Source organism: Stomoxys calcitrans, chromosome 5, assembly GCF_963082655.1.
Source record: "Stomoxys calcitrans chromosome 5, idStoCalc2.1, whole genome shotgun sequence".
Taxonomy (NCBI): domain Eukaryota; kingdom Metazoa; phylum Arthropoda; class Insecta; order Diptera; family Muscidae; genus Stomoxys; species Stomoxys calcitrans.
This window is the reverse complement of record NC_081556.1, coordinates 20833252-20845544: the sequence shown is the minus strand read 5'-3', so window position 1 is coordinate 20845544 and position 12293 is coordinate 20833252.

Below are 12293 nucleotides of genomic sequence, written 5' to 3'. Positions count from 1 at the left end.
CTATATGTTCCTTAGCATATGGTTTATCCAGTCATAAAGGACCCGGTACAACCGGTACTGGCCTATGGCAAGTTTTTTCCTTCTCCTGTAAAGTAACAAACAAGTAAGTTCAGCCGGGCCGAATTTTGGGAACCCACCGCCATGGATTCTGCTAAAATTGGATAAAAATTGGGGCTTGTAAGGGCTCAAGAAGTCAAATCGGGAGATCGGTTTATATTGGAGCTATATCGAGACCGTTGTTGGAAGCCGTAAAAGAACACCGCATGCAAAATTTTAGCCAAATCGGATAATAATTGCGTCCTCTAGTGGTTCAAAAAGTCAAGATCAAGGTCGGTTTATATATCATGCTATAGACCGATTTGAACCGTAATTGGCACAGTTGTTGGAAGTCAAAAGAAAACACTATGTGCAAAAGTTATGCCAAAGCGGACAAGCATTTTGGTTCCAGGAGCTCAAAAAGTAAAATCGGGAGATAGGTTTATTTGGGAGCTATATCCAAATCTGAAACAGTGTGGCCCATTTGCAATCCCCAACGAAGTACATCAATAGTAAGTATCTGTGCAAAATTTCAAGCGGCTAGCTTTACGCGTTCGACCGTTATCACGATTTCGACAGACGGACGGATGGACATGGCTAGATCGACTCAGAATGTCCAGACGGACCAGAATATATATACTTTATGGGGTCTTAGATGAATATTTGAAGGAATTACAAACGGAATGTCTAGATTAGTACACCCCCATCCTATGGTGGTGGCTGTTTCTTGTTGAGATGTGCTCGGGGAAAATTTTAGTACGAACAGAGGCAAACTTCTCACATATCAATGAGTGCAGTCCGATTCAAGTTTAAGCTCAATGATAAGGTACCTCCTTTTTATAGCCGAGTTCGAACGGCGTGCCGCAGTGCGAAACCTCTTTGGAGAGAAGTTTTACATTGCATAGTACCTCACAAATGTTGCCAGCATTCAACTTCATAGGAGGAAATGCTAACCTCTGCGCTACGGTGGCCGTTATAAAGCTGGAGCTGTTACAAACAAAATATCGAAAAAAGTATACCTATGCCGGGGCATACAAAAAATGAGGACTGTAAAAGGGGAGTTGAAGTGGGTTTGTTTGCAAGTGTGTGTGTGCAGTATTTTGTGCGTAGATGCCACAGATAATGCTGAAGGAGTCCTTGTTCTTTTTTTCTCTGCCATGCTTAAGTTAGCCTTTGGAGCTTAGTACTCATTGCTATATTTGCATTGGATGTAAGAATTCTTATTTCTGCATTTTATTGTCATCCCTGTTCTACGAAGTATGATCTTTAAGTATTTTCTTTGGCGGACTGGACTATTCCCTACTTGAAATAGTTTGAGACATTAGTAGATTCTAATCTTATTTTGAAAGAAACCTAAGATAAAAATTTTATTTTCTACCCCCCGAAAAACTTTTCTTATTTTACCATCATTTAAGCACAAAGGCCTTGCCGGATGTCCTTTCGTTAGCAGTGAGAGTGAGACTAGCAAAACGAATTGGTCAAGGGTTTGTTTTCTTCCTTGTGGTAAAGTGGGTGTGTATTAAGGCGCCAGCTTGTCTGGTTAGCATGCAACTATTGCAGTGAAAACTCATTAGTGGCTGTTAAGCTGGCAGAATGCATTATATTTCAAGTGTTTGGTTTCTGGGTAGGACATGAGTGGTTTGAGAAAAGCCAAGTATTTGTTTTAAACATGACCATTTGGCCAGTTAGTATCTTTTTAAGTTATTCATGAGTATAATTTCTGTAATTATGCATAGTTCATCATAGGCTCACTCCATTTGAAAGGGCTCGAATGAATTCCAGAGCCTTCACAGTTTGGGAGAGCAAAGTATGAAAAACATTTTAAATTGTATAAAAATGTTAGAAAAATAAAATTTCCAAGGATAAGCAAAAAGATATATTGTCTAGTTAAAAAAATATAATTTATTTTTTTATAAGTTTTCAATGAATGATGAATGGCTTCCCCCAGCCCATACATAGCTCAACCTGGATAACTTGAATGTTTCAATGTGATTCCATCAACTAACACCGATTATAACATTAAAGCAACACTTGTCCATCAGAAATATTTATGAAAATAACGCACCCCTGTTATCAATAATCGCCACCATGGCATGACGTCAATAAACCCATGGCGAAGTAAATGACTGAGTGAATCGCTTAATGTGTGAAATGTGTATGGCTGAATGGTTCGATGGATGGCTGATATTGTAATAATTTGAGCAATATTGTCTATATGTCCACAATACAATATGGCATGAATTAAACAATGGCCACTCGGAGAGTAAGAGAGATTTTCGTGGCATCCATCGAATTCAATCTCATGAACAAAGGATTTCATCATTACACTGCATCCATCCACTCACTACCCCAGCACATATGTTGTACGTATGAAGGGCGCCTAGGCTTGTATCGCATGGATAAAATGATTCAACGAACGAACGAATGAGCGAATACAGGAATGGATGGATGGTTGGATGAACAGAATTCCGTTACTTTTGTAGGTGTATGAGATTATCACTGCAACTGTAATTTCCATATGAATGAATATGAATGGACGGCTAGTGGAAAAGACAAAGATGATATGCCACAGTGATGTTTCATAAAAATAATAGAAAACGAAAACTTTCGTAAGGTTGAATTTTGGCTGAGATAAATATTAGGCAATGGATACAGAAATCACTTCCAGCAAGGCCTATGTTTTTAAATGAGTGATTTTGATTCTTCCGTCGATGACTGGGTCGGTTTTATAAAACTTTAAATTTCACACCCCCAAATTATTTGTTGTATTGGGTTATAGAATATTTACTTGTGAAGGTTAAATGTTCCCATCATTGGACCAAAGTTTCCATTTCATATAATTGATCTGTTCACCCTTGTCTTCTATCGATGCATGGTCATATGTTTCGACGATCAGATCTTACTTACATAGTTGGCTATTTTAGAACATTTGTTCCTATAGCCGAACGTAGAGAAGATTTCCAAGCGCCTTGGTCTTCTGCGTTCTTTCTGCAATCTGGGACACCTACTTGGAGATGTTTTTCTCCATTTGGTCGCTCCATCGAAGTTTTGGTCGTTCCTTTTTGCGTATTCTATTATGGTTTCCTTTAAAAGATTTCTTAGCTAGATTCTTTATTCATTCTGACAACATGACCTAGCTAACGCAACCCTTGTATTTTGATACCTTTATCTAAGCTATGGTCGCATAGTGGGATAGAATCGAAAAACTAGTAAAAAGTATGCCATTTGAGAACAGATAGAGATACTTACTTTACTTTAATTGGCTATGACAGAACACTTGTTCCACTAGCCGAACGTAGAATACCATTCCAAGCGCCTTGATCTTCTGCGCTCATTCTAAAATCTTTGACACCAAGTTTCAAGATGTTTGTCACCACTTGATCTTTCCATCGGGCATTTGGTCGTCCCGGTATGTGTGTACCATCGTGTTTGCCTTCAAAAGACTTCTTTGCTGCAGCTGACCTAGCCAACGCAGCCATTGTATTTTGATACGCTTAATTATGCTATCGTCGTCATACAGCTCGTGGTTCATATGACGCCTACATTCTCTATTAACGCAAACTGGTCCACTGGTCCAAGATTACACTATACAAGACACTAATACTGCCTGTGTTGTCATATGATTCTGAGGCATGGATACTTGTGAAAGCAGATGAGACAGTGCTTGGAGTATTTGAGAGAAAGATTCTTTGTAAATTAGAAGAATCTTTCTCTCAAATACTCCAAGCACTGCACGAGTTATTCTCTTATAAGTCTCGACATTATTGGTGAATTTCATAGAAATCCGTTCGGATTTAGATATAGCTCCCATATATATATATTCCTCCGATTTGGACTAAAATTGCAATTATATCGTCATTTGTAACCCGATTCTCACGAAATTTTGCCCGAGTGGTTTCCTTATAAGATTCGACATTATTGGTGATTTAGATATAGCTCCCATCCATATGTTCCTCTGATTTGCTCTAAAATTCCAATTACATCGTCATTTGTAAACCGATTCTCGCGAAATTTTGCACTAAGGATTTTCTTATAAGTCTCGACATAATTGGTGCATTTCGAAGAAATCGGTTTAAATTTTTGATGCTAAAAGTAAGCATTTTCATAATTAGTCCAGAAACTTATATAGCAGACCTCGTATGTAATATGGAACAATATGTCTTGATTCTTCTCTTATGAAATTTAGACTTTGGGATCATAAAATTATACTTCCAAGTCAGAGTATCGACCTTAGAATAGAAAATTCAAGGTTTTACAATAACCTTAAACATAGACTAACCCCAAATCCATATTTCTTTTGCCTTTATTGAATAAAGTAATCGCCAAAGAGCTTTCAGACCTGCTTTGTGGGAGAGTATGCATTAAATCCTATTACGAGTACATCCTCTTAGCACAAGATCACTGTGTACTTTCAATTCACACCTTAGATTATTTTACTTTCACCCACTCACACACCCACACTCACATAGGAGTTTCCCCTCAAAGGATAATATGGTCTAACAGTATTAATGCTAACAGGGATGTGGGTAAATATGCCATAAGATGTGATAAAGTGTGTGCAGAAATTGCTCATTCCCAAAACGCCCCTCCAGTCTTAAATTGTGGCCTCAATCCCCAGCAGATTGTTTTGTGTGTGTGTGTGTGTGTGAGAGAGAGAGAGAGTGGGGAAAACGCTAATGCGAAAGGATGTTCATTCATTTGTTGCGGAGCGATACACATGAAATTCATTTGTGGCCATTTGTCAGTAAACGGCTCTAGCAGCACTGTGCGCTCTCTGCAAAATTTATGAATTAAACAGCGACCATGGTAGAAGAAGAGGAGGAATAAAAAGAAGCGTGTCCTTCCTCTGTGGCAAAAACATTGAAGTGAATTGAAATGAATTCATCATCAGACAACGTCAAACAGTTGTCACAAAATCAGCACCAAGCAATACCATCAGCAATGTCATTCTTTGTGAAGCGACTGCGGCAGCGGTAGCTTTGTCATCATCAGAAAAATTCGCTGACCATCCTCATGCCGAGTATTTTGTGGGTGGCCACATTGGCCAAACGGAAGCTGAGACAAGGCTGTTGCTTGGCTGGTGGTACAGACGAAAGAACGCGGATATGGTACAGGCAATTCATTGTTATCTTCCACTTCTTCTTCTTGTTCTCTTTCTCCTACTTATGATTGTTATACGTTGTTGCTTTCATGGCAGTAATGGTTATGGTCTATTAACATCAACAATGACAAAAAAAAAGAAATCACAAAATGATGCAGGAATACCAAAGGGAAAGTGAAGTTATATATTTTTCCACTTTGAGTTACTGGCCATGGTAGAACATTCGTCATATTTCTGCTTTACCGGGCAGCAAGTAATCATTATCCCCATGGCTCTTCCCTGTTCGTATTATTATTGTCATCTTTGCATTATGGCTAGTGCTGGTGCTACGTACTACTTCTGCTGCCAACAGAAAACCAATTTAAAATCGGCTAAATGTTGGCACTGAAGTACTTAAATACTGCCGTACTTCAGTCAGACAGAGCATAATGGAAATATTTCATTGTTGGACCTTTTTTTTGGGGAATGAGATAACGGACCGTATTACAGCTATACAATATGACCATTTAGACATACATACATGCATGGTACTAGGTGCGGCAAAATAAAAGTGAATGCGCTGGTGGTGCTACAAGTTGTGGTATGGTAATATCCACATGTCCTTAGGCTATTGATTAGGGAAAATGTGGCACGAGTGTTAGAATGCGTTTGGGGCAATGTCATGCAGTTGTATGCTGTCTCTTAGCATTTCAGTTTGCTTGGGCCTAATTGAAATTTTGCTTCAAATCTCTAATTTGGCCTTATGCAAGGAGTTAGGCAAACTCTTGAGGGATGTTCCACATCAGTGTACATCCATTCAAAACGAAACTTGAAGTATGAATACAGCACTTTCAAATGCTTCCATTGGTTGGTATTCCTCTTAAGGAGTTCTAGACGTGAGGGCATTATTAGCAATAGTAGGAGTTTTTTTTATAAGCAGATAAGGTTGAAGAAGAGGCAACAATATCTAACCCGACGCAAGTTCTTGAGAACAAATGCCGAAACCAGTGATACAAGACGAATTTTAAAATTCAGCGAAATCTGGCAATAAAGCCGTATTTTATGGGATTAAGATCATAAATAGGATGATCGGTCTATATAGCAACTATGTGCGACCTCGAAATCGAACTTACAGTTCCAAATTTTAGCGATCGGTTAAGAAATGAGGCTTCTATGGGCTCCAAAAATGGTCTAACTTAAACCGTATTTGGCAAAGAAGTCGAAAGACTTAGAACAACTCACTGTTTAAAATTTCTACGTGAACACGTTTTTATTTCCCAGTGAACTAGACCCTCAGAATTCGGTCAGAAGTCTGTAAGAAAGTTGGAACATTCATCCGAATTCGGATCTGAAATCTGTCCAAATTCTTAACTAAATATATATGGAGTGGTTGACACGACTTCGGAACAAAATGTCGAAAGGAAATCTGATGTTTCTGACAGAAAGCCTACGGAATTCTAAACCAAATTTATGGGAAATACGTAGAAGAATTAAATGTTGTCGTTAAGATTTCTGACCAAATTCTGATGTTGAATTTACATGAATACGGATATGTTACTCACTTGTCTTACCGATTTCTGACCGAATTTGGGAATAAAATATTTTAGGATTCGAATGTACATTCCGATTGTCTTATCGAAATTCAACCGATTTCTTATAGAACTCAAATGTGTTTTCCGACGATTCAAATGCCAATTTTGCTTTTAAACATTTCATTAAGGGTCAAATTCTTTCTATTAGACTGTCGGAAAAAAAATTGTCTCAGAAAGCCGAACAGAATTCGGAATGAACTCGGTAAGATCTTGTTAGAAGACTTAAGAATTTGTTCAGATTTGTCTGACATCAGACATTTGATTCTCTGGGTTGTTCTTTATTCCTTTATTCTCTTTCAGGCAATTTGGGATTGCAGATTTTTATTGTAACTGCAGAGACCTTTCATTGGAATCTCTCCCGTTCGGTCTGCATGACCTTTTAGTGGGTTTTTGGGGGGTAGGTTACGTTAGGTAAGAGTGGCAGTCCTTAATAGACTCACTTAGTCAATTTTAGGTCCATTGTGATACCGCAGTAGCGACAGACCAAGGTTTCTTGCGAGAATCGAATCCACGGCATTGGTTGTTGTTGTTGTTGTAGCAGTTTATTGTGTACTATCTTTCGTCTGCTTGATTCTGTTGAGTGTCAAGACCCAGGAACTCCGCGACTAAGATGGGGTGCGTCCACAGGGATCTGGGTCTGAGTCGAGTGGGTCTGGCCGGGCAGTTAAACAGGTGACGTGTATCGTGCGGTCCCTGGTTACAGTCGGGACATACATCTTGCACGTCGGCATCAATCCTAGCTCTGTGGGAATTGAGGCGGCTGCATCTGCCGGAACGTAATTGAGCCAGAATCACTCTGGTTTGCCGGGGGAGGTCGATTTCTTCGGGTGCAATGGGTGGCGGTCGTACTCCATGGACTACATTCACCCGGTAGCCAGTTAACGCGTCTGCTACCGTGTCTGCATGAATGTTGTTCAGACCCGCTTGATATGCCGCTTGATCTAGAGGTTCTCTCTTATAGCGCTGGACCTCACGCTCTAGATCATGTAGATCTACCTTAAGGCTTCTGGGCGGTGGGTATCTATCCACAAGATGATGATTTGGATGATTTCTGCGATAACAGCCCAAAAGGTATTGCTTAGACAGCATGTAGTTATGTCTTCGCACTGGTAGGATCTTTGTCTCCTGGTGGAGGTGGTCCACATGAGAACTAAGGAGGCAGCCCGTCGCAGTTCGGAGGGCGGCATTCTGACAGATCTGAATATTATTCCACTGCGTGTCACAAAGCTGACGTGACCACACTGGCGCTGCATAACTTACCACAGACCGGCCAATTGCTTTGTACGTGGTCAACAAGGTTTCTTTGTCTGCACCCCAAGTGCTGCCAGCGAGTGACTTGAGGACCTTGTTTCTACTTTTGACTTTATTGCAGATTGCTGTGGCATGTGGGGAGAAAGTGTAGGAGCTGTCAAATGTGACGCCAAGTATTTTGGGACACTTGATGGTCGGAATCAATTCTCCATCGACCATCACAGTCAGCTCAGAATTCACCTCACGCGTATTTGTAGTGAACAGTGTGGCTGAAGATTTGGTGGCGGATATCTTCAGATTTCTTGCAGCGAAATATGAGGCAAGCTCGTTGAGGTAGACGTTCAACCTATCGCAGATGTCATCAATGGGTGGGGGGCCTGATGCCAGGATCGTACAGTCGTCCGCATATGATACGATCTCTATGCCGTCTGGAGGAGGTGGGATGGAGGAAAGGTAGAGGTTAAACAGAGCCGGAGATATCACCCCGCCTTGGGGAACTCCCTGTTTCACTCTACGGTGTTTTGACTTCTTATCCCTAAATTCCACAAATGACTGGCGGCCACACAGATAATTCGCGACCCAACGTTTAAGGCCTGGCTGGAGGGACGTGTTGGCGATGTCCTCAAATAATTTGGCATGGCTGACCGTGTCGAATGCCTTCGATAGGTCCAATGCCACGAGGACCGTCCTATCACATGGCCTGGGTTGATTGAAGCCACGGCAAATGTGTGTGGTGATGGCATGCAAAGCTGTTGTTGTGCTGTGCAGTCTCCGAAATCCGTGTTGATGCTCGGCGAATGGAAATTCTCCTATGAGGCTCGGGAGGAGTAATGCCTCAAGCGTCTTAGCCACTGGTGAGAGAAGGGAGATCGGTCTGTACGACTCCCCCAAACTCGGGTCTTTACCAGGCTTCAGTAGCGGGATCACTCTGCCCATTTTCCAGACATCGGGAACTATAAGAGTGTTCAATGACAGGTTAAGGACAGTGGTAAGGTACTCAACTCCAGGTAAATCCAGATTCTTCAGCATCAATGTAGAGATTCCGTCGGGGCCCAACGCCTTGGAAGATTTGGCGCCACGGATGACATTCGTAACTTCGCCCACGGTAAATTGTGATGGCTGTTCATCGGCTCGGAGACCACGAATACGGCGAATGGCTCTCCTCCTTGCCCTGTCTCTCTCGGGATGCACGATAAATTGACGGTTGAACAACCTGGCGCATCTCTTCGGATCAGTCACGGTTAACTCGCCAAAAGTGACTGAGGTCCTGTCGTCCCGTCTACCGGGGTTCGAGAGAGACTTAACAGTGGCCCACAATTTGCCTGCACCGGTGCCTAAGTTACATTGCTCCAAGTGTTCCAGCCACAAATTCCGCTTATGTTCGTTGACTACCCTGTTTATTTCCAGATTCAGCTCGCTGATTCTGGGGTTAGCGGGGTCCATAGCACGAATCCCATCACGCTCGTCTGCGAGTACCACTGCTTGCGCCGGGAAATTGGGTCGCACTTGCGGTATTCGACCGGCTGGTATAAAGCGAGCGGCTGCTGCGTTGATGATGTCTCGGAATTTCCTCTCGGCCACAAGCACATCAGAGGGGGGTGGCAGTTCATTGAAGCGGCGATTGGTATACTCTCTGAAGCCAGTCCAATTGGCCTTCTTATAGTTGATGAACGTTCGGCGCTCAGAGGTTATGAAGTCGGGTGGTCGGTCGATGGTGAGGATTATGGGGAGGTGGTCTGACCCCAAAGAGATGACGGCTTGCCAGGATACGTCACTCAGGAGATCAGGGGATGCGATTGAGATGTCTGGCGAGCTGCTGCACCTCCTCGTAATCCGGCATTGGTAATCCTAGCACGCTACCAACTTGGCTACCGAGAATTTCGTCTTTGGGGGTTGTTGTTTCAAAAATGCTTGACCGAAATATTAATGCCAGATTCGCAGTCTACTTGATAGGTTAGGTTGAAAAGAGGGTACGGATATTAATCAGCCCCATGCCTCTATGGACATACACCTGAGCCAGTAATCGGCTTGTTGAGCACTCTAAATACTTAAATGTAACCTTGAAAAAGAAAATCTGAGTCAGGAATTAAGTGTTACAAAATTCCTAATTGTTTTCCATACCACGCTCCTAAGTTGGTTCATGTCTGGTATTGTGTCCCCACATAAGTGCCGGAGTCTCTTTGCCGCGAAAGCCGGGCAAATGACATTTAATGTTCCAAGATCTCATTATCTTCCACACATACCATACAGGTCCTATCGATCGTTTCGCGGTTCCACAGTGTTTCATGGGCATTCGTGTTTTTTGGCCGCAGTCCTCTGGTCTTCAATGCCAAATCGTCAGCTCTTTTATTCCCCCTTACTGCGCTCTGGCTCAGCAACCAAACGATGCGGATCATGCCATCCTCAGAGAAGGAAAATCTGGTCTATGATGGGTTTACCAGGTTTAAGGCCTGCATTGATAGGGTCCAATTATTTCAGTAACTCTAGGTTTTAATCTTGCACACAGTACGCTCGAGAGTATATTGTATGAGATGGGAAGGAGACTAATTCCTTAGTTGGCACATTCCGTTTTGTCTCCTTCCTGGTGTACGGGACATAGTATGCAGAGGTTCCAATCATCGGGTGTGCGTTCTTCTAGTCAGATCGCGCAGACAGACTGAAGCATACGTCTTATCAGCATGTTGCCGCCGGTCTTAAATAATTCAGCGACCCGTCAGCTCCTGCTGCCATGTTGTTCTTCAGTCGGGTTACAGCTACTTGAATCTCATTCTGACAACGAGGTAAACATACTATACCATCATCAGGGATTGGTTCAGCGGTCTCCTCTTCGCTGCATTCGTCTGACACTAGCAGCTGGGAAAAGTGTTATTTTCATATGCTTAGCACACTATCTGTATCACTGACCAGATTTCCTTCTTTGTGCCTGCAGGAGGAAGTGCCTGTATCAGAGCCATCGGTTTGGTGTTTGATTCTTTGATAGATTTTCCGTACCTCATTCTGACTCCTGTACATCTCAATTCACTAACACTCACGTATTTCCATTTCCTTCTTCTGTCTGCGGAATAGACGTATCTCTTCTCTCCTTTTCTCCCGATACTCCTCCTTCATCTGGCGCGTTGTTACTCATTGCAGTGCTGCTCTGTATGCTGCATTCGAGGCTTCAGTACCATCTCAAAACTCTTGGTCGTACCATGGATTCTTGGGGGAGGCTTCCAGTACCCATGTACGGATTTCGCGGCATTTTCCAAGGAGTCTTCAATGGTTTGCCGCTGCGCCGTTATATCATCGAGACAAGGAGTGCTTTCATCAAGCAGCCGGGCCAGTGCAGTGTCAGATCGTACTTTTCTCGCCATACTCAAACGGATGCGAACCTTTGCTGCAACAAGTTAATGATCCGAATTTATATTTGCTCCACGGATCGATCGTATATCGAACACACTGGATGAATGCTGCCATCTTTCACAACGTGATCAATTTGGTTTCTCGTATTTTGATTGGGTGACAGCCATGTGGCTCCGTGAATTTTTTTATGTTAAAATCTGGTGTTACTAACTACCATGTTTTTTGCCACTGCGAAATCTATTAGTCTCATCCCATTATCAGACGTTATATCGTAGAGGCCAAACTTTCCGACTGTTGGACCAAAGATGTTTTCCTTCGCTATCTTCGCATAAAAATCTCCCAGAACGATTTCAATATCCGCCCATGAATTGAATTCTCTCTCTAGGAGCTTGTAGAAGATATCCTTGGTATGCTCATCCTTAAGGCTGACGATGAAGAATTTGGCTTTAATGCGGATTGTGGGTAGTCTCCCATCCAACGGAGTAAAGCTGGACACAAGGTGTTTCAGTTTTCGAATAACCACAAATCAACAGCCAAAATTCATGAATTGTGTCACCGTTGGTGTTGTTGTACTGTATTTCTCAATTACATCCGTCCAGCACCTTCTCTATAAAGAGTGCCGACATTCCAGGTACAAATCCGCAAATCATGGTCCTTTTTTCGTTTGCTTGGTTTGTTAACATTAGGGAATGCCCAAATTTGGATTTTAAATTCGTATTCCACTCCCAAATACCGTTCATTTGAGACCCATATTGTCCTGATCGGTCTAAATGTATATTTTGGGATGGGGCGTTCCGCCCAGGTCACTTGAACTCCGATTTTGACAACGGATTTGTGTTGATGGGTTACTATTAATAAAAACTTGGCTTAATTCGCGTTTTAAGGAAATAGTGTAAGGAAATAGTTCGCCTACCCCTTCAGATATCGTACATAATCGGTGAAAATTTCAAAAAAACGGTTCAGTCGTTTTTGAGTCTTCAGAAAATATGAAC